The sequence below is a fragment of the Rhagoletis pomonella genome, unplaced genomic scaffold (assembly GCF_013731165.1).
Source record: "Rhagoletis pomonella isolate Grant_MI unplaced genomic scaffold, Rhpom_1.0 Rhpom_scaffold_00011, whole genome shotgun sequence".
Lineage (NCBI taxonomy): Eukaryota > Metazoa > Arthropoda > Insecta > Diptera > Tephritidae > Rhagoletis > Rhagoletis pomonella.
Window position 1 is genome coordinate 17,109,291 of NW_023458565.1, and position 27,504 is coordinate 17,136,794.

Sequence of the window (27,504 nt, forward strand, 5' to 3'; positions counted from 1 at the left end):
AGAGTGATCAGACGTTGGCTATGACGGAGCTTAAAGACCTAAGTACTTGCCGCGTGGCTACCAGAGTTGGGCAACCAATCGACTGCCTTCTTAATGGCAGCTCATATATCTGCCCGGAAATTACTTTAGTCATCCAGAAGCCGAAATTTGAGGCTCATATAATGCTTTCTGAAAAAAGTCCGTTCGTTATACTCAACCGAAGAAAGGAAGTGAAAAAAGGAAGAGCTATCCTTTTATGTATCAGCGAGAAAGTTGCAGCCTCCAAGAACTTTAGAGTAATCAAATCAAGGTCAGTTAAGCATTTAGTACCCTAAGTTTGACTACAGATATATATTGCGGCAGCATCCCATGACAACACGTTAAGTGCCAGAGCGGAAGTGGTCCTAAGGTTACCAATGATTTCTATGAGACTGACCCGCTACACCTGCTCCAGATTTTTCTATTACATTCCAACAGAGGATTCTCTAACCCTTTACAACGTTATGCGCCCAAATTTCATTTAATCGACCCAGGAAGCATCATTAGGAGAAACGTCCCTTCGCTTACCCAGGCCTTAAGAAGACACTGATGCCACTTTCACTTTCTGCTCCATATAAGACTTCCACGATTGCTTCATCATCTCGAATAAAGCCCAAGTACTTGACTCGAAAACGCCAGGCGAACAACTGCAATTAAATGAAAATTCACGTGGCGATGTTATAATTCAAAGCCAAGTAGGCGAGCTGTGTTATATTAGAATTTAAAGCCACGCTAACGACTCGACGTTGTGGCCAACAATTTAGACGGAGTTAAATATTTTGTTCAAAGTCCACTTGCATAGCTATATGAATTCTAGTGGAACGAAACTTTTAACCTGACGTTGTAGAAACAGCTTCTCTTTGTGCTATAAAAAGCGGCCTAAAAGTCAGGGGAAAGATGGTGTGTGTCGATTTGTTAATTTGAAATTTTTACAAGGACTTAACCTATTGTCAAATTCGATCTATGGTGGACCTATCAGGCCAGAAGCCAGACTCTTAAGGTCCAATCAGTTTTTTGGTAAAGGGCTTCAGTCTTTTGCACAATACCGTTAATCGTGTTGCTCATGCAGTTTGGTCAGCCACTCTAGAATGCTGCAAGTTTATTTGGGTAATAGTTAGGCACAGAACGATGGCACCATACTTTCGATCCCTCCACCACAGAAGAGATTTTCGTCGGACAGGAAACCATTGACAGCATATCAGAACTAGCTCTAACCTTCCCTCCACCACAGACACCATTTGGAACCACAGTGGTTGTAACGTAAAAAGCATGCTTTGTTGAGACGTCTTATTCCACCACGGCCTTCCTTTCATGGACACTAAAACGAAGTCGATCTTCACTACACAAAATCTCGTCACGGCCGGCCTACAAAGTGCTGGCATCCTTTCGAGTGTGATCTTCACTTTAAGAATGGCAAAGATTCCAGTCTCCTTTCTGACATCGACATAACCATACATATTTTTTTTTTTTTGTGGATTACACAAAGTCCAATCAGCATCTTATCTGAACTAAATTCCGCCCAGTAGCCGCTACATGCGTCCTACCTGCTCTGCGTTGCCAGATTTGTACAGCTCAGCGGGAATTTCGTCTGCTCTAGGGGATTTCTTCTTCCTACGCCACATTATTGATGTGCTTATCTCGTCTTGGTCGAGTGCATGAACATGTGCATCGTGCCTATGAACTGATATGGGTTCTTCTTCATCAAACGTGCGCGTCTCATTTCAACCTTCCAGCATCTAAAACACGTTATGTCTCTCTGTTCTTTCTACAAAAAAAAAGTTCCCATCACCTTCCTCTTGTCGCGGTATCGCTCAATTGCCGCTCGTCTCGCGTTTGACTGCAGAATGGTTTTGTTTGTAATTACATTTATAGTAGGCATCATATATAATGCTAACGCTTCTATTATAAGGAGCCCCTGGAGTCGCACTTTGCAAGCATGCTCCAGATTTTCAAGCTGCCTGTCACACAGAATTCCATTCGAGTTCTTGCTTCTTAACTCCAAGTATTTTCTCTATGTGTTTCTAGCAAGTAGACAGTGAACTGTCAGTAAATAAGTTCTTAAGTTCTAATAACACCAGCACCTTGCTCCTATCGGATTCAATTTTGATGCCAACGTAAACATTAATCATTTGAGGTCACTGAAGTTATTGCTACTCTCGTGCTAGTCCCAGCTGCGAGCTACTCTAACCTGCTGATTTTAATAAATTTTAACTTCACTGATCAAAAAATACTGGCAACCCGCTGTAGTCTTGCTTGTCTCTCTGCTCACCATCGCCCTTTTGCGAAAAAGCTTTCAGTGAATAGCTGCCAAGTAGAAATTATTGCTAGCCAACTAACGAACACACAGGCGGCGGGCGACCTTTGCATATCGAATTCAATATTTGTGCAAAAAAACCGATTTGACTGCTACCAAAATCGCATAGTTATGTTTGTAAAATTGTATAGATTTTTAGCACTGTGCATGTATGTATGTATGTATGTATGTAAATATGGAGAGGATACTTTGCGGGTGTAATAAATAAATTGCACGTTCACCGCAATTCACATAATTCTCTATCATCAGAAACTACTACATACAATTTCACTAATATGGTAATATATTGTAATGATTATGCCATTACCATTAGCGTTGTCACATTACAATTTACTGCGCTAGTGGCGAATTAAGTCAAATTTGGCACTCACTAACTACCTTGCAGTTAAATTTGTGATCGTACATACTACATACTACATATGTCCGAGGAGAGGTATATTTGTATGTATGTTTTATATGGTATCTTAATGCACATATATTGCAGTTAGTAGGGAGATTTAGTACGAACACATATACCCAGCCGAATATGTGACTTCATGGGAATGATTCTGGGAACAGTAGCAGGGTTTGATCAAAGACACAAACTAGTTGCTTAATGAGATTCCTTGCCAAGGAGCGTATATTTTGTTGAATTTTTCAAATTGTACCTATTTGCCGAAAAAGATTTACCTAATCTAAAATGTGGCGTGGCAGCTCCGATAGGTGTGACATTTTTTATCACTATAACTTTGAAACCGTAAATCACATAACTTTGAAATTTGGTTTGAAGACAGATCTATGATAGATGTTTAAAGTAAAGTATCCATATATATAAATAAGTTTATAAAAGGGGGTGTGGACCATCTTAAAGGCGTCAAATTTTAATCAGCTATAACTTAGAAACGATAAGCGAGGTAAACATAAGTGAGTTTGTATAAGGTGCCGCGGCACATTCCATAGCCGTGAAATCTCACATTTATTCTATTTTCAGACCCCTAACTTGCATGACTTTCGTCGAATTTCTTGAAAAGATCTATGGTAAATTTATACAAACTAGTGTTCGCCCAGCGGTTGAAATTCAACCTTTTAAATTAAGGGGAGTTGAGGTGGGCTGAGCTGAGCCGAGTTGAGTTTAGTTGAGTATTGAAGTGAATTGAGATGAAATGCGTTGAACAACGTAACATAAATTAACACAACACAGTACCACAAAACACAACACAACACAACACAACTCAACACAACATAACATAACATAACATAAAATAACATAACATAACTTAACATAAGATAAAATTACATAACATAACATAAAATAACATAAGACAACATAACATAACATAACATAACATAACGTAACATAACATAACTTAATATAACATAACATAACATCATAAATAACATAACGTTCCATAACATAACATAACACAACATCATAACATAACACAACATAACATCATAACATAACTCATAACATATCTACACAAAACAATTAAACACATCATCACGAAACACAACACAATAAAATACAGCACATTACAATACAACAGAATATAACATGTTACTCTTCAATTTTATCTTTTTCTTTTTCTCTTTTTTGTCCCTATCTCTGTCTGCTCCGTTTTTTTCTCTTTTCGTATATATACTTATCACTTCTTTGAATTTAATTCAGATCTTTATCTGTATTTTTTTCTTTATCTAAATATTCACCCACAGATTTTCTATTAAATTAAGTACATATTTAAATTTACCTTACACTTTGTCTTTATGTTAAGATTTCTTTACTTTTATTTTAATCTCTGTATTTATCCCTTTCTTCTTCTACATACTCAACTTTAGTTCCTTCCTTGTTTAAGTCTTAATCAAGTCATGCACATACATCTATATAATAATACGCTAACATAAAATTTGTCCGCCATTACAAAGGCATTTTACCGTAGATGAGCAGAGTTTTTATAGTTTCAAAATTGGTTGAAGATTACGCCCAAACCCGTCGTTTAAACATTTCCGTGTTTGTGTATAGATGTTGCTGCAACATGTTCAATTTGACATGTTTTCGTATGTTGTTTCACTTCGTATTTGAAATTAAGCTTTGAAATAAAGATAAATAGATGATGAAGAAATAAATGATAACGATGAAGTCAAAAAAAAGAAGGAAAAATGGGGATGATAAAGACGAAAATGGAGACAATGACAGACACATAATAATTAAGGTAAGAAAATTTCTTCAAGGGGAATAATGCACACGGAAATGGTTCTTAGCAGTTTGAGAATAAAAACCAAAGCAAAGATGCCTAGAGAAAAAGGCAAAAACGAAGATCAAGGTAAATTTAAACACTTTAAGGTAAAGGTGAAGAGGAATACGCAAAAATAAAGATAAATATGAAGAAAAGGATGAGGATGAAGATCGATATTGTTATCGATATAAAACTCAATATTTTTATAGATATAAAAGTCATTATTGTTATCGATAAAATAATAGATATTGTTATCGATACTGTTATTGATTAAATAACCGCTACTGTAATCGATATAATGATCGATAATGTTATCGATATAAAAATATAAATAATTGATTTTGTTATCGATTTAGTAATTGATATTGTTATCGATATGTATAATAATCGATACTGATGATTGAGACATTTATCGATAAATTAATCGATTTTGCAATTGTTATATTTTTCTATGCGTTTATGGATATTGTTATCTGTATTTTTATCGACACAGTTATCAACAGGGTTATCGATATAATAATCGGAACATGGAATGATATCACATAACATGACATCACATCGTATTATATCACACCTCATCTCATCTACGTGAATAGATAAGGCAAAGGATAAAAGCAAAGATATGAAAGATAACAAGTAAGAAAGTCTAAGTTCGGGCGGAGCCGAACATTAAATACCCGGCGCAAGTATTAAATATATGTTTTCCACCTTTCCGAAAGCTACCGCTACATGATAAGCCGGGGTGTATACATTTTAAGTAAATTAGCGTCCTTAAATTTCGAAATATTGCAGTTTCAAGCATATCTGAAATTTACCGTTATATGAAAAGCGGCCTCAATTTTAGTCCGATTTCAACAATTTTCAACGGTTTGCTTTTATGTGGCAAGCACAATAACCATACCGAGCTTGGTACAAATTGCTAGAACGGTTAGCGAGATACATATATGTGATCACAAGAGGGCGGTGCTACGCCCATTTTCCAAAATTTTGTCATAAACGTATTTCTTGGTAAAGAATTGTTGCAATCATCAATTTTGAATAAATTAGCTTCAATATTTACTGATTTATCGAAGATTTTGTATTTCTCGAAATTACCGTTATATGGGATGTGGGCGTGGTTATTGTCCGATTTTAGAAATTTTCGGCCAGTTGGTATGCTGTATAACTGTGCCAAGTTTAGAAGAAATTGGTGTAGCGGTTACCAAGATATACACATGTAACCATAAGTGGGCGTGGCTACGCCCATTTGCCAAAATTTTGTAATATTCTTATTTTTCGTCTAAAACTCATTGCAAATATCAAATTTTCAGACATTTAGTAAGCTGTACTAAGGCCAACAACTGTGCTAAGTTTGGAAGAAATTGGTGTAGCGGTTACCAAGATATACACATGTAACCATAAGTGGGCGTGGCTACGCCCATTTTCCAAAAATTTATAATATTCATGTTTGCCGTCTGAAACTCATTGTAAGTATCAATTTTGAGTGAATTAGCTTCAGTAGTTACTAAAATATCGCAGTTTTCGTATTTCTTAAAATTACCGTTATATGGGAGGTAGGCGTGGTTATTATCCGATTTCGCCCATTTTCAATACCATCTGTCCCACGCCCAAAAGAAGTTCACGTACCAAGTTTCGTTAAGATATCTCAATTTTTACTCGAGTTATCGTGTGCACAGACGGACGGACGGACGGACGGACGAACGGACGGACAGACAGTCACCGCTTAATCGATTTCTCTTTTCATTCTGATCATTTATGTATACATTTGTCTATATCTATCTCGATTCGTTTTGCCTGTTACAAACAACCGTTATGTGAACAAAGTTATAATACCCTTGTGCACAAGTGCGCTCGGGTATAAAAACAAAGACCAAGGTAAATTTACCGATTTAGAAGCCAAAAACACCGTTGGAAAGGTAAATTTCTGTAGATGAGGAGAGTTTTTATAGTTTCGAAATTGGATGAAAATCTTCGTTAAAAAATTTCCATATGTGTATGGTTGCTTCTGCAACCTGTTCAATTTAAGCTGTTTCGCATTTTGTTTTACTTCGTTTTTAAAATTAAACTTTAAAATAAAGATAAATATAAAGATGAAGAAACACGTCATAACGATGAAGGCACAAAAAGAAGGCAAAAGTAAAGATAAAGACGATATGGAGACAATGGAGACAATGAGACATACTTAAGGTAACTGAATTGAAATGTTCCGATAGGAATCGAAATAAAATCAGCCATAAAAGTTAACGAAATTTTTTGAAAATTTTCGTCCAGTTTTTAAATTACCAAAAATTTATGTCCATTGTTTTTTTTTTCAAAACCTTGTTAATAGTGTTTAAATAACCAAAGTATTATATCGAATTTTTAAGTTACCAAAAATTTTGGTCCACTCTTTAACGTATCAAAAATGTTGCGTCCCAATTTTTTAATAATTACAAGAAGGTTGTGTCTAATTTTTACCAATAGTTCAGATATTAACACTTTCGATTTGCTAAGGCCAACATCTTTTCAGACCTATTAGTAATATCCAATTCTTTCTTACAATTTAAAATAATTACCGGCAATAAGTGCATATTTTCTTTCTGTTGAAATATTACAATTAACACGCATATCTGCATTTCCATTTTTCAATAATTTCGCAGCACCTCCTTGGATTACTACTGCTGCTGCTGCTGCTGCTGCTGCTATTAAGCTGTTAAAGCCTTTACGTTGCTGACACAATTTCCACAGTACTCCGTGCTCTACGGCATAGCACTTAGCACTGCACTTTGCAATGCGCACTCTTTTCGTTCTGCTGAGTTTTTTTTTTGCTCTTTGTTTTTAATTTTTCTTCTTGATGGCCTATAAGCGCCCGACAACTTTCATTACGATTGCATCGTTCGGCGCATAACTGCAAATGAAAGCAAATAATATATTATCGTTTTGCCCACTTTTCTGCATTCATTCGTACACTCATTTCTCTTTTTGGGGCACAATAAAGCAAATGAGCGAGTCCAGAGTTGCAGAGGAGGAAAAAGTGAAAAGTGTAATCAACTCCGCCGCCGACACCCCCACCACATTCAGCGCACAACGGCACCTAACTACTTAATGTCCTATATATTTTTTTCTACTTAAAAACAAAAGCGAATGCGCGGAACTGGCATTGTTCAGTTGCACTATGTACTTTGGAAAGTTGAAAGTTGAATATTTGGTGCCAACGTTACCATAGCAATTGCAAATGATCCTGCATCATTGATCAACTATTGGCCAACTCATTTCGACGTCGCCATTTCACCGTATTGCTTTCCACATAATAACTAGATGGCTTGCATTCCTCTGGTGTTCATTTAATACTCGCAGTACATACATACATACATAAATCGAAACTTTCATTAATGCAAGTCGATAAATACTTTGCTATAACCATTTATATACTTTCTAAAAGAAAGGAAAAACCCTCCACCCATGTGAGTGGCAAGTGCGTATGTATGTATGTGACGTAATATGTTTGTGCAATAATCAGGTATACGTGTACGTAATACACTGGCTGAGGTTACTCATACGCCGCCCCAACCACTACAACTACTCTTGCACGTTGCACATTCACACCTATAGTGGGGAGCAAAAATTAGTACATGCTGGTTTTTCTTCAATATTGGCAAGGTTTTTCATAAATTCTGGTTTCTTATTTATTTTTTATCAAAGTATGGTTTACGCTTTAACCAAAACCATATAAATCAGGCTTTTAAACTCTATACAGAGCTCAGAAAAATTCTAACGATTTTCCTTAAAATTTTGAACTTTTTAATTAGTTAAACAAAAAAAATTTACTTTAAAAACCTTATAAATATTTAACAAAAATCACCTTGTACTCACTTTTGCTCCCCACTGTATATGTCAAATCGACTAATGATTAGAATGTACTATTTTTAATTTGTATAAATTGTGGTCTGAACTTTCTTTTATTATGTTAAAAGTTCTAACAAAAGAAAAAAAATTTTAATTTATTGTAAACTCGTTTTTTGAATATCTCAAAAGCTATTATGGTTACAAAAATGGTTCTGGTTTAAACAAAATCGTAAAAGCAAAAACCTCTAAAAAATTGTGGCTACATTTTCTTATACACTACAATATGAAAACATTTTTTTTTTTTGCGAACTCTAAATAAAGTTATCTTAAACAATTTTGGTTTAACTTAAATTTATTTATTATTTAGAAACAAAAAATTTTCAAATTCCAAAAATTATTAACTTTAAAAAATACCTAGAAAATTTCAGGATCTTTAAGACAAATTAGAGGTATTGCATACAAAAAAATTGGCAAAAATGCAGATAAATTTTTGCTTTTACATTTTTTTTTATTTCAAAATTCTGTAATTTTTTTAGTTAGCGATTTTTTTTCATATACATACATATCTTTATACACACCTTTAAAACAAGACTAGGGCCATCTTAGTTACTACATATTATAATTTTTGAGATACTCACAAAATAAAATTGTGAGATCCAGGAAATTGTGAAATCTGTGAAATCTTGAACTTAAAAAAAAAATTACTTCTTTATATGATAAAAAAAATCTCTGACCAAAATGCAAACAAATCGAAAATGCTCTATTTCAACCACTGGTAGATTTTCCATGAATTGAAAACTCATTTTGAAGCGTAAAAGCTAAATGCCCTATACCCTTTGTGCTGCTGTGTGTGAAATATGATATGCAAGCTTGAAATCAAAATTGAAATTCTATAATTTCCTTTTGCAATCGAAATGCTAAACACTTCAAGTGTGCTGAATGAAACCGCAAGAACGATTCATGCCACTGTGTTGCCCCATGGGCCATGGCTGTTGCTGCGTGCTGTGTCATCAGCGCTCAAGTGCAAAACTTTTCCTCTTCGCAAATACTTGAGTTGTTGCGCTTCTCGCAAATGCGCCGGCACATACAGATCTACAGATACATAAGTATATATCTGCGTATATTTATAGTCTTACAATCATTCAAGTGCTTAGTTAAACACACTCGTAGGGCCCTTTCCCCTACAAAGCGCTTCTCTCACTTCGGGCTACACATATGATGCACACATTAGATTGTCTGCGGTTGTCGGCAGTGTATATATCTTAGTTTATTTTCTTCACTTTTTTATACATATATAAATTTTTTTGTTTATTATTGTTTTCATTGGTATTTTATTATTGCTGTTGATGTTTGCAATGTTATTGCTGCCCCTGGCAGCCGCAAAATAAAATAAATGGCGCACATATTCTCAATATGCGAACTCGAAAGTGCACTAACAACATTTGTGTGTATGAAACGGTGAAATATTTACTTATTTACTTTGGTTGCATCAATCTGCTATATCAATATTTATGTATGTATATTCATTCAGTTTATGAGATGCCACAAGTTGTGCTTTTGCAATAGCTGAAGCGCAAGACTAGACACGCATTTGATTGTATATTCTCACCAGCTCATTTTGTTGCATTGATATACATATGTATGTACATAATTATGTGCATACAGAATTTTTGCAATCTCATATTTTTTACACAATTTTAAGGGATTAACTTTAAGAGCTTTTACAAATTTGGCTGCATTGATCTTAAGGGTAGACACATTTTGATGGGAATAAAAATATATTGAAATGAATTCAAACTCATTTTGTTTATGTAAAGCTAGACACATTAAAAGATATTTTTTTTATATAAATTTATATGTATATGTATATATTAGGGTAGTCCTTAAAATGAAATGAACGATTTTGCAATGTTTTGCATTTTAAGGTTATCTAAGTAAGTAAGTCTTTAGTAAGAGAATACCCGCATAAGGTTGCCACCTCTTCGGAATTAGTTACAAAAAATTAATAAAACGTCATAATATGGGTATCAAATGGAAAGTATTTGAAAAATACCCAATTCAGAAACATTCCTAACAGGCTTGCCACCTATTTTGAATCGTATACTTATTTAATATTTTTTTTTAAATAAAATTAAAAAAATATTATTATTCACGGGCGCTAAAGGAGGTTCGTAAACAATGCTTAAGATATGAGTGTAAGGTTGTCACTTATTTTCGATTCTATAAAATTTAGATAAAACAAGGTAATATGAATATCAAATGAAAGCTATTTTTTAGTGTTGGGCAGTATCGATACCAAAAGTACTCAGAACTCGGTTTTCAAGGGGATCGACAGCACCCGATTGTTTGAAGTATCCATACTGAGTTGGAATATTCAGTGCTCACAAAAGAACTCGAATGTACTCAGTACACAAAAATACTCTGTTCCAATAAACAGTTTGGTACATGTACTTAGGAGCGATTAAAAGTACCCACTATTAAGTGTCGAATAGATACTTAAAGTACTCGGTTTCATTTATATTTACTGGTATTCAGAAATGAGATGTACTAAATTTTTTGAAGTTTCATTTGAGATTAATTTGAATTAAGTGCCGCCAGCATTAAAGAAAGTACTCAGTACTTTCAAAAATACCCGATCCTTAAAACTATCGATACCAAAGAACTCGATCCTCAAAATTAGCCGATACTTCCCAACACAAGTACAATTTTTGAAAACTTTGGTCCGGAAATATTTTCGATGAGGGTTGCCACATTTATTTTTTGCAATACAAATTTATTAATTTCAATGAGCACTTTGTTCATGTTCACTCAAAATATGTATTTCTATATTGGGTTGCCACCTTATTTTCAATGTAAGAAATTTACTTACTTTATAAGACATCAAAAGCATTTTTTTTTAATTTATTGCCAAAATATTCTTTTTAATGCTATGGAAAAAAAAAACATTATTTGATACCCAAACCTTGAAAGCTTTAAAAAGTAAACTCGTATACACTCCAAGCAAAGGCGCGGTCAACCCGGTACTTATGTAAATAAACTAGACAATGCGGCCAAGCTTCGCTCAGTCTGATATGAAATTGATGCAAAAGCCAATAAAAGCATTATAGTAAACAACTTCAGTAAAAAACATATAATCTAATTCAATCTTGCTTTCAGTTTCGGTCGCCTTTTGGAATGCAACGCAATTAAACAGAAAAATATATTTTGTATAAAAATATTTACATAGATTCTTTAGGTGGATCTAACATGGAATCCTAACATGGAATTTTGCCAACAAGGAATAGTCTTTTCGTCCGAATATTCTTCTTTATTAAGTATGGCGAATTATCTGAGTGGTCGACATTCGTTAATGCTACTAGGGTAGTTTCTAAAAAACAAAAGTTTTCCTTTTGAATTTTTTTCTAAGGTTTTTACATATTATATATTTCATTCATAAGTATGTATGTATATATACAAACATACATATATATATACACGAATGGCTCGCGGCCTAATTATCATTTCACCTTCATCTTTGCAGGTGTGTATAGTTAGTGCTCGCAATCATATTATCATAGCCAAATACAAAGTAAGTAAATAATTCTACGCTAAAACTTAATAACCTTTTTTTATTAATATCATGACACATTTATTTTTTAATATTCAATTTTGCAAGTAAAATTTGTCAATATCCAGCATTATTTTATAACGTTTGGATATGGCCTTGTCCTAAATTTCAATTTTGGTAATTTAATAGTGAAAAAATTCGGTTATCTAAAAAATCGCTCGCATTTGAAAAATAGATTGAAAGCATACAAAAGTAGGTGGCAAAAATTTGGCGTCGACTATTCAGAAATACAAAATTGACAAATAGACAGAAAATGAAAGAAAGCACTGACACTGTGCAGTTTTCTAATTCAACTGCTTGTTATCATTTAATAGTTGCTGTGTATTTCTTTACGTCCATTTTTATATCCAGCCACCCGATTTTATTCACTTTTTATGAAAGGGGTATTCACGATCCGATGCATACTGTCTAGCATGGTGCATAGATAGCATAAATAGCATTATTGTTGTTGTTTCATGTGCTGAAACAACAAGAAAATTAGCCAATCATGCTATTTATGCTATCTATGCAACATGATGGACAATATGCACCGGATCGTGCATAGTTTTTTAAAACCAAAAATTATACGAACCAAAAAATGTATGCCTAGTTTTTCAATCACAAAAAATTCGTATCGAATTTTTGCAGAACCAAAAGTTTATGGTCATTTTTAAGCTGCCAAAAATGCATGTCTAGTTCTATTAATCAAATATTCTTGTATTCCGAGTCTTCTAAAAATAGTATGTCGAACATTCAGGGTACTGAACTCAGATACAATTTTTAAAATACCCAAAAGTCTATGTACAAATTTTAAATATTCGAAAATTCATATTCAATTTAAGATTACTAAAAATGTGTGTCCCGTTTTTAGATGGCCAAAATTTACTTACTGCTAACAAAAATTAATTTCTACTTCTTAAGCGACCTAAAATGTATGCCTTGCTTCTTACATGACCGAGAGTTTATGGTCAATTTTTAAATAACAAAAATATTTTTACCGATTTTCGAAGCGATTTTTGTGATTGATTTCGATGTCGGTTATTTATCGATTTTGTTATCGATATTTTCTACCAATATTATTATCGATTTTGCTATCGAAATTTTTGTCGAATTTTTCATCGGTTTTGTTATCGATATTTTTATCGGTTTTGTTAACGATATTTTGTTGGATGTTACTATCGATTATGGTATCGATAGAGTATAAAGATTAAAACGAAGATAAAGGAAAACAGAATAACATAAATGTAATTAGAAGAAACAGGGTTATAGGTGGGATTTTAGATTAAAAACACAAAAAATATAACCTTAAGCAAAAGCAGATGTACAAAATAGATATGTAACGTAAATTTCACTTCTGCTGTGCGGAATTATGCTCAGTATTTATGTTACCATAAATGTTTGTACAGTTTCGAATTTCTAAAATTTATTTGCAGTTTCTACTTTCAGTTATTCAATTAATGCATTGAATAAAACTTGAAAAATAACCATCTTACCTTATGTCACCACCTCTCTTCATTTAATTTTTATCAAATTACTTGAATAATGAGTGTAATTTAATTACTCCTTTGCTTAGCTGTATAAATATGCAAATTCGAAAATCCATTCACTACATCCACATAATTACCTTAAACACCCCCAAGAATATCTGCACAATTAGCAGGATGAAAATTCGTTGATATCGTACATATGTATGTACATAATTCACTTATACAATAGCATACGTAGTACAGCCGACAATATAGCTACGAGTTCCGTCAACTCAGTCAACTTTGCTTAAACAAACTTATAAAACAGGATGTACACACCATTTCGGCAACCTTCCAAATCGACTTTAATGCTGCAAATTGCGCGTGTATATAGTATGTGTGTATGTGAGTAAGTGTTTTAGTACAAAGTGGCAAATGGCAATAATGCTACACAAGTAGCAAGTTTAGCTTACCGACTAAATACAACAGCAACAACAAAGACAGCTCAAAAATTATACAACATCAGCGTTTTAGCATTTCGCACAGAGAGTAGTACTTTGCAACGATTCGAGCTAATAGCGGAAGCTGTAGCGAAAGCAAACTCATGTGCTGGAGTTTTATCAACTAGTACAAGCACATGATAACAAGGATAATGCCATGAATAAATAATAACATTAACAGCCATGCACATTAAACCCCCCCAAAAGTATTTTAGTAGTAGTAGTAGTAGTAGCAGACACGAAAGCATACATATTAAGTCATACTAATATACATTTTATATATATATGTAGGTACATTAGGCCGAACCACCTTACCAGCAAAAAAGATCTTCCGTACAACCTGAGTCCAAAGTATTTTTGCAACGTAATTTGGGGGAAAAAAATATATTTTTCGGCAAAAAATTTTTTTTTAATATTTCCACTGGAATTACTAAAATACTTCCTCAGCAAATGTTTACTAATTTTTAGCAAGATTTAATCTACTGACATTTGAGTGCTGAGTTAGGGTGGTAGGAAGTGATATCTGGTGGTAATACTAGAGCGGGGTACTTGAGGTCAATGAACTTTAGAATGAACAGATTTTATCCTTGGGGCTATAATAACGATACATCATACTTTAGGATCCGACTTTAAAAGTAGAAAAATCTAAAAAGCAGACCCCTCAAATAAAAAATACGAAATCTCCTTCGAATCGATATACTTACTTACCACAAGTTTAATGATTTTTGGCAAGCTTTTATTTACTGTCATTAGGGTGGTACGCTAGGGGATCGCTATGGTCCTCTAAAAACAAAAATATTTTTCTCGAAATTGCCTCACTTAAATGCTTTACAGGGCGATTCTGGCTAAGTTGGTTGAAAATCTTTTGCAAGACAATTGATAGAGAATAGATCAGATAGTTTGAAAGATTATATTTATTCTGGCGTGAAAGTCTTACAAAAAAGCTTCCTTGCCAAATTTCGTGGCGAAAAGCTCTTTTGGCATAAAGCATTTTTCTCGCGCTGCTTCAACAGTGGCAATGGCCGAGTGAGCAAAGCACAGCCATGCCATTCGAAAGGTCCGAGGTTGGGGTCCTTTGGCAGTGGAGTGTATTTTTTTATTTTTTTCTGTTTTCAATTGAATTTTCTTTTAATGTGTTGGTTTTGTTTTATTGTATTTTGTATTCTTTATCTTTCAATTTTTAGAATTTATTATTTCAAAACTCAAATTTTTTTTTACTTTACTTTAATTTTTGAATAAGGATATTCCCAGTAGAACTTGGGATCATCGTACGATTGCTCGGTGAGTACTCCCTTGGAGTATACGACTACTCCCCATTGCTCCCTATGCTTCTGTGTATAAGCATGTAATTTTGTATACTCCCTTTAACACGGGATGTCCTAGGGAGTTTATACAGAACTTAACTGCTCGCTTAGAAAATATCCCATCACTCTCCTAAGCGAGCAATATAGGAGTAAAAAAAACCGAAAAATCTCGTTAAATGCTCCTAAATCTGGGCTCAGAGAGCATTCTTTACTTGTTCGCTTAGGAGATCTCCTATTTTAATCCTAAGCGAGTAATAAAGGAGTACAAAACCGGCAAGTCTATCTAGTTGCTCCGAAATCAGGTCAAGGGGAGTACTCTTTTATTTCTCATATAGGGATATCTCCCTTCAAGTTCTAGTGGATTGGTTTCTTCTTTTCTTTGTGGTGTGAATTTTTTTTATTAAATAAACACCTCTTTAAATTGTTAGATTACATATATTTTTTAATTTCACTTAATTGTTAGGGACTTTTTTTATTTTCTTTTTTAATTTCCAGAATTCAGAGTTTTAAAATGAACCTTTTTAATATCATTTGATTTTTTTAGTAAAATATTTTATTTTTATATTTTTTTTTCTTTTCTTTTTGATCCGTGTCTTTTTTTATTTAATTTTCTTTTAGTTTATAGATTTTAGTGTTTAACAGAAAAGAATTTGTTTTTTTAATTTCCTTTAGTCTTTAGGAACTTATTTTATTTTATTTCTTAGTTTTTAGATTTTTAGTTTTAAAAAGGATTTTTTTTATTTTAACATTATTAATTTTTCTAGAAACTTATTTGGTTCATTATATTTCTACTATAATTTGATTTTTTTTTGTTTACCTTCTTTATAATTTTTACTTTTTATCGTCTTAAAAATAAAAATATAATTTTTTTTTTATTTAATTTAATTTTAAGAAAACTTAATGCTAATAGACAGAAAATATAACGCCAACACCTATATGTTACCAAATCTTTAATTCAAATCAGTCTTTAGAAAGACAAAACTTGCCAGAATTGACGATTGTCTTACGAAAGACTGGGATGAGTTGAAAGACAGTTGTTAGAATTTCCTTGTTAGACTCAGGGGTGTACGGAAAACTTTTTTTTTTTTGGTGCGGTCTAATGTACATATATACATGTAAGGGTGCATGTGAGTATACGAGAACTATGAAGAGCACATATGGAGCTGCGAGTGAGTACATATGTAAGCATATACATTTGGGTGGTCCACAAATGCATGTGAAAAAGTAAAGTCGAATTTTTAATGCTCTCGCCCTATAGGATTGTTCTACACCGAAAAAAATTTGACCTCCGTTTTTTATTTCAAAAACCTCAATTGGGGACCCCATTGCATTTTATGAGGTTTAAGGTCTCCTATAAAATATAGTTAATAATAGAAAATTGTTAAATATGTTATGTGTTGTTATTAAAACTTTCTTCCCCGTATAAAATATATGGAAAATTTTGAGCGCTTTGAGCGCCCTCTAAATATTTTTTGATATCAAAATAAATAACAGGGGTCTTACTTTTTCGGTACAGAACAATCCTAGGGCGTGAGAGCTTTAAGATTCCGACTTTACTTTTTTTTTTGTGACCACCATAGTGCATAGCATACAATCTTGCTGCATGAAAAAAATGCTTCCTCATCTTGCACGGAAGGGAGGAATGTCGTTTGTGTACAACTTTTCATAAGTTGGCAATTTTGTTCGTTAGCAAGAAAAAGTTTTGTTTTCCTTTTAAGCGAGAAGATTGTGACTTTGACTTTCCTCTTTGAATTGTCTAAAGAAAGCTAATAGCACAATGTTAAAAAGCAATGATATGTCAGTTGAAATCGACATACATATAAGGAGTATTAATATATATATATGCATTAACATAAGTACATACATACATTTGTAGCTATTGTTGACTGACTGTACATATTTATCTGCGTAAAACCAAAAAAAAAAAACAACAATGCTCTAAGTAGACTCGTAAATAGCGGAAACAAGAGCAAAACAAAGGCAATGGCAAATGTATATACAAATACCGAAAAGCGTATAATTGCATAATGACTCTTTTTGCAAAGTTTCCTCCATTATTCGTTGAAATTGAATGAGTTTCATTTGCAATGAATTCAATTGCGCGAACTTTGTTTTGAGCCGTTAGTGAAGAGTGAGAAATGTGAATTAATTAATTTATGGTGAAATTTCAACAAAAGCGTTCATTCAATGAAACGGAGCAATAAATAGTCCACAGAAGCTTATTTGTCTTGGAAATCTCATAAAGGTCTTAGAGTTGGAGTAAATTAAAACTGAAGTGATACATTTGGATGTTAATCGCAGAATAAAGAAGCTTAATTGATTGTTCTGTTCACCGGTGTCTGTTTTACTGAAATGTATTAAAGAAAAACGTTGAAACTTGGATTTGTAAGGTTTTTATTAATTTAGGAAATAAATAAAACACGGAAAACATTGAGAAAAATATAAAATGGAAAAATTTTCAAATAATGGACCCACTCTCCGGAGGCTTATAGTTTTTAGTAATTTGTCGTTAAAGTTGTAGCAAAAGTCAAATTCAACCTCACTATATATAGCATTTTAAATACACATACATATATCTAAAACAAAAAAAAATTTTTAAAGCTCCGCAGGCAATAATTTGTAATAAAAAATCAATCGCGCGATTTTCGATATGTGGAAAATGTACAAAAAAAAACCAATTTCTTCTATTCTATTTATAGAATTTAAAACAAACAAAAAACCTAACTGCAAGATTGGAGTGGCGTATGAAGTAGCCACCCCACGGTTCCTTTATCGATCCTGGGTCATAAAGCTTAGACAGACAACAACACTCGCATCCGTATTTATGGCGCAGTTGATCTGATAAAAATTGTGTCTTCTCAGACGGCAGTAATGTGGATAAACGAGCCGCGAGGTCGTGGGTTTGAGTACCACAGACAGTAGAATTTTCATTTTATTTGATTTTTGTTCATTCAATTATGACTTCTATATTTTTAGTGTTGTTTTTAGTTCGCTGTTGTTGATTGTTTTAATAAAATTAAACTCTAAAAATTTTAATTGTACAATAACAAAATAAATAATTTGAAATAAAATAGAATAAAACAAATGAAAATAACAAAAAATAAAATAGGAAAAAAAAACAATTAAAATAAATTGCAATCGCTCGAACAGAGGATCGAACCTGGTATGCCACACCCGGCTACTTTGTTTGCTTGCTTGAACAATTGACAAAAACTGACCGTTTTGGCCAGTTTTGTCATCGGAAATTCCCCTGATTCGGGTGAACTGCAGTTAATTCACGAGATAATTCCAAATTACCGACTTGATTCGGACTAGTGCTGCCGTCGGTCTATGCCTTTACTATCTGGCTGCATCGGATCTTTACATATGATTGTATGCCAGGTTCGAGACCGCCACGGAAAACAAACAATAAACAGTAAAATGAACTCTCGAATCAGAGCTCCTTCTTTTGGTGACGACCACGGAGGCCTGAAAAAAGCTAATGCCTACGCAACCAAGAAACGCTCCATGCTCACCACTAAGCTCCTCAAGCCACTAATATCCAAAAGTACGAATCAAAGTGCTTGAACCTTAGGTTCGTAAGGATATGGCACCAGAGAACTCCCACCAGCAGCGAGAGCTGTAACTTGCTTAATCACAAGTTCTCTAGAACACCTCCGTCTACACCTTAACTGACCAACCGTGCATCCTTGCATGATTGAACCAAACGAGGCAGGAGATTACACAGACTTTTTTTACCCGGGAGCACTTTCTCAAGGTTCCCTGCCATGCCAGCTTATTGCCCATGCAGTTGCCAGGGATTTCGCTATGATCCGGAACCCAAATAAGCTTAATGGCGTAGTAATCTGATGTGGCGATGCGGAGGTCAAATAATCCTTCACTGCTCTCTAATGAATCACCAGAAAGCCAAAAGCCATACGAACTGCTTGGCTGTCGGAATAGACATTCACCTTTTTGAAAGCAACCAATTAGACTTTGACTCATTTGGATTAATTCGCCAATCTTTCAGCCATGACGTTATTTTGTTTAGACAATTTTGGAGTTTAAGCGAAGCGAGTTGTGGAAGGGTGTCCAATGCGAGTATTGCAGTGTCGTCTGCAAATGTGCCAACAATTGCTCCTTCGGTTGCTGGTAAATTCAATGTGTATAGTAGGTATAGGATGAGACCCATCACACTGCCTTGAGGTACACCAGCTGAACTTGTGTAGAGTTCAGACTGCACCTCGCATTGTTTAACGAAAAAAAATCGATTTTTGAGGTAGAACTCGATAAATATATACATAATTGTTTATCGGGAGGGTACTCTTTATTTTGTAAGGTAAGCCGTTATGCCATACTCGATCGAAAGCTTGCGATATATCGAATGCAGTTTACAAGCCTGTGAACTTGTTCGATTGTGCTGTGTTTTTTCTTGAAACCGAATTGGTGATTAGGGATAATTTTTCTTTTTTCTATTACTGGTATCAGTCTGTTGAGAAAAATAGTCTCCAGAATTTTAGAGGCGATGAGTAGCAAACTGATTAGGCGATATGATTCAACTTTATCTGCACTTTTTACTGGTTTAGGAATCATTTTTACCTTTACAACTAAAGCAGAAGTTTTAGACTTTGGTTGTGTCCCCAAAGAACTTAAACGGTATATATGTGGACCAACCACTACTAGAGAGAAAATCAGACCCAACTGGGTTTTGCTTTAAAATATTTAATCCGTCAAGCTTATTGCGTATCGTCCCAGAGGCTTACTTCTGCTATAAATTTTGCTGTGCCGGATAATAGAATAGGTCAACAGGGGAGCACATCAATGGAAGCGTGGTTCTTGTGTCCGTATCCAACAAATTTGAATAATTAACCACTGTTTAAAACCTTTTGACTTTGCTAAAGGCGTCGCTTCGACAGCTGACTATGAATATATGCATTTATATGAAAGTTTCCAAAAGAAAACATTTCGTTATCGATTTTTCGATTACAAATTACAGATATCTTAACATTTTTGCATAGCAACAATCTGCCAAAAATTAAATGGGTGTCTGCACCGACACCAGGACAATTTTCTAAAACCACGACAAATCATGGATGACCAGGACGTGTGGCAGCCCTTTCGTACATATTCGTGCTAATGAAATGAAAGCAAGTCTGAAGGCATTTGATTTATGTGAAGTAATTTGATCGAAACTAAGAAATTTATGCTGTAATATGAACATAATTACCACATACATCAAACACTTCTATCAATACGAAAGAATACGTACATATGCATGTATGCACATATAAACATTAGGGTAGTCCAAAAATGCATGAGAAATTTTAAAGTCGAAATTTGTATGCTTTCACCACCTAGGATTGTTCTATACTGAAAAAAAGTATTTCCCTTTTTTATTTTAAAATCAAAATTTATTTAGAGGTCGCTCAAAACGTTCAAAGTTTTGTTAGTATTTTATGTGGGAAAAAAAATACTTTTCGTAGAATTTTCAAAAATCAATATCTTTCTATCAGAGAACTCTGCTTCTCTGCAGAAGATTCCTTATAATAATACTCAATTGTTTATTTAACCATTTTTTCATAGTAACCATAATTTATAGGCCCGCCAAAAATCCCAAAAAAATTCAATGGGGACACCAATAAAAAATCGCTAGTAGGTATTAAAAAATAGTTAAGTAAACACTTGGGTATTATTATTAGAAGTCTCCTGAAGAGAATCAATTTTGCGACCGAAAAATTTTGATTTTCAAGAATTCCATATCATTTAATTACTATGTTGTTTTTCCCCATAAACAATATATCGAAAACTAGGAGTATATTTTTTTTAGACATTGAACAATCCTAGGGGGAGAGAGCATTAAAATTCCGACTTTACATTTTTTTGGGCAACCCTAAGATACATATATCCTACATATTTTCCTACTCAACGAATTATTGGCACAAGAAGAATCCAGAAAGCACAACCATTTGTCTGGCATACTAAATAAAAATTATGGCAGCCATTTGTCACATACATACGTATCTTACGCATAATTTATACAACCTTAATATATGCCATTAGACACTCTGACGGAGTTGCACTGGTCACAGAGGTGTTCGAATCGCCTGCATATTTGTGTGTTAACGTTTCATTGCTCTACGCTACTACGGTCAGTCATTTTTCCTTTCACTTGTCCGGAACTAACCAACACACACACCTTTCCATTACCTATTGGTATTTAACACATTTCCATACCCTCTACAAATGCAATCAATTTATGCACCCTATTGCTAATGTAGGGAATCCTTCAAGTGTTAAATGCATAAATTGCGAAAATTGCGAATAAATTAGTTTTCTTTGTTGCAAGGGTTATTTGATGCTTGCTTTTAGTTCCGACTCTGCGTGTTCGTCGAATATTTCATTTCCTTGTTATTTCCATCTCAACTGCGTACGTACATTCTTACGCGATGCTATCGCCGACAAAATTTACTAGCGCATTTTAATGCGGAGTGGTTGTTGTAACAGCAGAAATGCATTTATATTGACGACATGTTTTTCGCCTTACAAATACAAATATGTAAATGCACTTATGCGATGAAATGCACATGCAAACTAACTTGCTCGCATAAATGTATACACATGTATATGCAAACATATAAAAATCTTTTCTTTTTTTTTACTAATACAAACAGTTTCCTTTACGTCTTGGCTTCAGCGGAATTGGCCTAAATGCTTAGTAAATCGACAAAGCGCAATATTCCTAGAAAAAAAATTTTGCATAAATGCGAAACCATGTACTCTGCAACCGGCACGCAAATACTAGAATTTATTTGTGAAGAACGTACGATAAGCCCAAAATAAAAAAATAAAAATAAAAAATGCAAGCCTTTCTTAGTTAAACTAATTTAAAAATGCATTATAAGTGTAAGCATAAGGCGGCAGTAAAGTTTTGTGACGGCAATTTCAGTTTACAGCAGGCAAACAATAATACAAATGCGGATGTGAACGTAAATGTGCAATGCATATGAGCTCCATTGTAAGTAGGTGCGTGCATACATGCGAGCATACATCGCACGCAAGTTGAAATTTAAAAAATCCACATATATTCGTGCATTTTATTCGTGAAAAGGACACCGTGTCTAGTAATTAAGAAGCAGTTACGATTTCATAGGAATTATACTTGTTTACTAACTTAAAGACCCTACAGGAAGAGATGCTCGCCAGACCTAACTTAAAAGCATTACCTTTGTTAAAGTCGTTGCGTGTTCGTCGAAAATTGAACAATATTCCTTTAAAAAAAATAACTAACAAATTTTTACTTGACAAACATTGTAAATACTTAAGAAAAATCACTATGTGCTCAATTTTGCTCGGCAGTGTATTTATGTTGCATAATATTGTTAAAAATCAATATTGTCAGACACTTTTTTTTGACATCTTAGGTCTGTTAAATTCAAAGATTCGTTTATTTTTTAAATATGGAAGTATGAGCAGGAAATTATGTTACTCATACGTCATGTATTCACGCGTACGTTCAAAATTAAAATTTAAAAAAATAACTTTCGTTATCGCGAACTTCACTTATTCTGGCAGCAATTTACCGGCAATGAAAAGTATCTGGCATTATTGAATATTGATTTCTGGTAATACATACAAAAAAATTTTAGCGGTCCGATACCTGTACATTAGAGATATTAAAAAAGGAGGATCTTTACTAGAAGAACAGAAGCCAAATCAACAGTTTTTATAATTTCAATATGTCTGTATTTATGTTAGTTTGAACGCGCATCACACACAAACTAATGCATGGAATGGAATGCAGTTTTTACTGATATGATGCTAGAGCTATAATTTAAGATATCGAAAAAAGTAATAATTGGAGAGTTACCACCAGTTTGAAATTTTTAATTTCATTTAATTGGCAAGATAAATTTAATATTGCAATTTAGGTACCAGGCGAAAGAAATTTTGGATAGTTTTTGGGGGAACCTTAAAATTGCTTTAAACCATATTTTTAGTTATGCCGCATTTATTAACTGGAGCAGAAGAATCGATTTTCTTCAAAATTGTTACTTTTCTGCACTTTGCGCCAAACGATTGATAATAAACAGGGCACGAATTTTATGGAAATTGCATTTTTTATTACCTTCCTTTTATTAACTCGGGATGTCACTATGTAATATTGATGCGCCTAAAAGATGCAGCGATTTCTACTCCCAAGTTACATACCTGATGACAGTACGAATGGCATTTATAATAGGGAGGTTTTAGTTTTTTAAACTATAATTTTATTTCTGCTAAGGTGATAGAATATATTCGATTAAGAATGTCCACGATTTGGGTATCTAACTCAAAAGTATACAACCAAAATCAACACGCTAGTACACAATTTTTATGTGCAGAACAAATATGTAATACAAATACTCGAAATATGCCAAAGCTTTCGAAAATTTCTTGCCTATTTTTGGCACTTTATTTTCGGCTAACGAGCTTTGGCAAAAAACAGAAAGCCACACAAAATACATGCAAAAAACTGACTTCACACAACCATGGCACTGGGTAGAGCAGTTAAGTTAATGCAAAATGCTCAAATTGTACTACATACACACACACAATTTTCATTTTTGTTGTTCTAACAATTTTAAATGGTTTGTTTACTTGCGCTTTCTGCTCATTTACTATATACGAATTTCATAGACAGAAAAAGTAAAGAGGTCTTGACCATAAATTTCATTTGCATAAAGAGGATAGCGTGCCACTTTGCTAAACTTATATACGTTTATACTTACATACATAGTATGTAAGTGATGATGTATGTGTGCATGTTTGCATGTGAGGTCAGTATGTGTGCCCATTTGGGCAAACCTATGTATGCATAAGTAAATACATGGATATGTACACATATGAGGGTGTGTATACCGCAATCATTTATTGGCCAACGAAGCAAAAACTTGTTGATTTTGTGCTCTTAGCGAAATGAAATTGCAAAGAAATGTACATGCTCAAAATAATACGATATATTTTTTGCTGACTTCGGTACTGCATATGCATTCATGTGTACGTAATGTGGACCTTTAAGGAAACAAGAAGTTGTGGTAGAAGCGTAATGGCATACACCCGAGCTAGCCTGCGAATAAAACAGAACTTCAGCTATAAAGGCATTACTATGACAAACAAAGTATGTAAGCAACCAGAAATATTGATAGACTGTACATGCTTATCGATAAAAGAATTCGACCGCTAAAAAGATGAAAGCGACATTTTTTCAAAATATTCCTTTTCATGCAGCAAAGCATCTAGGTATATTTCTGCATACAAAAAATTAATGACACTAAGATGAGAATATCGATTAGCTTTACGATATATGTGTGCCACGATAACAAAATCAATCGATAACATTAACTACAAAAATATCGATTAATTTATCGAAATAATAATCAATAATTTTCATGGTGTTTCCTATCTTTGTCTATATTTAACTCGCGACTACTAACATCAAGCGCGTTAAATGCATGCTATGCACTGCTGCACATGCAATAATTTCCTTTAAAAAATTTATTAAATTTCTGCATATCCTCTTCTCAATTACCATATACTAAAGCGTTCTTAAGACATAATTTGATGGCACTTTAAATTATGCTCGGCCTAGTTTAATGCATCCTCCGGACACTGCTTCCATATTTTTTTGCGGACTCTGCGTAACTTAAAATACTGCAGCAGTGTTAAATGATGATCACTATCGGTCGCAGTGCCTACTCATCATTATTTGTTCGAATATATATTTTTTTTTTGTTTAATATAAATACATGCAATCATCTTGGTCTCCCCTCTCGCTGAGCTATTTACTCAGAGAAGCCACTGCAGTATACTTTTTGATTGTTTAGACTACATATTTTCAAGAGCCTTGGATAAAAACATATTTGAACAATTTTACTGTTTCAGCTGAAAGTGTTATACAAATACTTAACAAAAAAATAAATAATGATATTCTCTTCATCGCTCACAAACCCAAAATGATGTAGTCCGCCGGGATTACCTTCATTTCTACATGTGCTCGAGTCGCTCTTCACCTCACAGCAGCTCGCTTTTAGCCTTTCCGCCCTATTTAATTTACATAAAGTGACTCTGTCTCATTCGAAATTGCCAACCCAAGCTAAAAAATAACTTATGTACACATTCGCATCCCCGATGAATAACCTCACACCACCGACAAACCCAACAACATTGTGACTATGTACGTATGTAGTCGTAAGTGTGCCTGAACATATTTTACACTTGACCTTTTCGCTTGCCTTTGCAATTTTGAATTTATAACTTTGAAAGGCTTAACTTTGCAGCAAGTTTCCGCCCACCAAGCAATGCAAGCAATAAAGTCCGTCTGCAAAGTCTTGCGTATAAAATGGTAGTGTAATTAAATTCAATGTAGACATATACTACATATATGTGTGGTTGTATATTAACTGATTTGTAAATTAATCATAACTTCTTAATACATAGCTTTTACTGTTAAGCTTTTGATTTTTGGTGCTAATTTTTTTTGGACATTGTTTTCTTAATTGGGTTCTCTTGTGATGCTTTAGCTATTTCTGCCTTTTTACTTTTCGCCAGTGACCTCAATACAATTACAATATTTTATAAAGGCTTCGATCAATAATTTTTTTCATTTTTCATTTCTTCTGTCTTTCCTGAAATATTAAACCACTTTCTTGTTTTAAAATTCCATATTTTGAGATGAAAAGCTTTAAGAGCAATTATTTAAATGTCGAAAACTCCTTCCTTAAATTCCGAAAGTTTAAGTTCAAACATTAAATTGGATGATTCATCATTTAATTAATTGAAAAAATAAAGTAGTGATCACAGGTTAAAGCGCCAATCAAGGCCGGCGGCACGGCATCGGGCGCAACAACAACGCTACTGAGGCTGCTATGGAGCAACAGAAGCCAAATCAACAACTTTTTAAATTTTTTAAATTTTTGTCAGTTTTTTTTTTGTACGCGGATCACTCGAAAACTTATGCGTGGAATTGAATGCAGTTTAGACCGATGTAGAGGTCTGCCTTAAAATGTGAAAAAATAGAGAGTTGCCAACTGTAAGAAAATTACAGTTTAAATAAATTTATATTATAAAGTAAATATTGCAGTATGGCTGTCAAAGGAAAGAGATTTAAAAAGACTTATATCCGAAAGTAGTTTTTTGGAGGTGGCCACCTGTTTCAAAATTTTAACTTAATTCAGTTGATAAGATAAATTAAATATTGCAATTAAAAATTGTATCAAACCAGAGAAGTTTAGGAAAGTTTACTGCCGAAAATATTTTTGAACCGGGTTGCCACCTGATTGAAAAATTTTATTATGCGCGATAATAGATTCGAGTTATAAGATTATGAATAAAATTCCCAGGAGAAAGTCGATAATTTATCTATTTTCTAAACACCAAATAAATAATGACCACATGTTATAAAAAATAAGCGTATTTTGTTATTTGTGTGAACAACTTTAGTTTTATTTTGGTAGTAGCGTGAGCGATCTTCGGGTGAAATTTCACCCACTTTCATAAAGATCACATAATATTCGCCACATATTTTTGTAAGGATTGGTAAAAATAAAACATAAAAAACGTCTTTCACAATAAACTAGATATGAACCAAAATTCATTGCGATTTATGTTTATTTGTGTAATGAAAAGTAGTGGGTGATATTTCACCCTTGAAGATATTAAGTGTGATTTTTTTTTTGGAGGATCATATGAGGGTTAAGGAGCAGTAAAGCACGCCCGGTATTTAGGTTAGGTTAGGTTAAGTTACTCTGGCTGGCTGACCGCCCCACATAGACCAATAGGTCCGTAGTGATGCTAGATGGAGATAGAGGTTTAGTTAAGTATACTCGAAGTATACATCATTTTGGATGTCAACGCTTTTAGAGAATTTCAGCAGTGCTTAAAGCCCAAGTGTTGTCACGTCTTCAAGATTATTAAACTCTGGAGCTCCGAAATATTTCTATCCTGTTTTTGATACAGCAGCACAATGGCATAGGATGTGTTCTAGGGTATTCATTGTTCCCGTCCCCATGCATTTCCTGCAAACTTTACTGAAAGCAATCCCCATTTTATCGGGCAGTTCTACAAATGAATGTATGAAAAAAATTCTGATGAGGAGATATGGTGATCTCCGAAATAGCAGTTATAACTTCTACCGCTTAGATTTTGTTGCTTTTTCCCATATTCCCAATAAACATAATCGTGGTACAAAGCCCAATAACAATATTAAAATAAAACGTTAATAAGCCACAATAAAATTAAAAAATTGTATTTTACGTAATTCG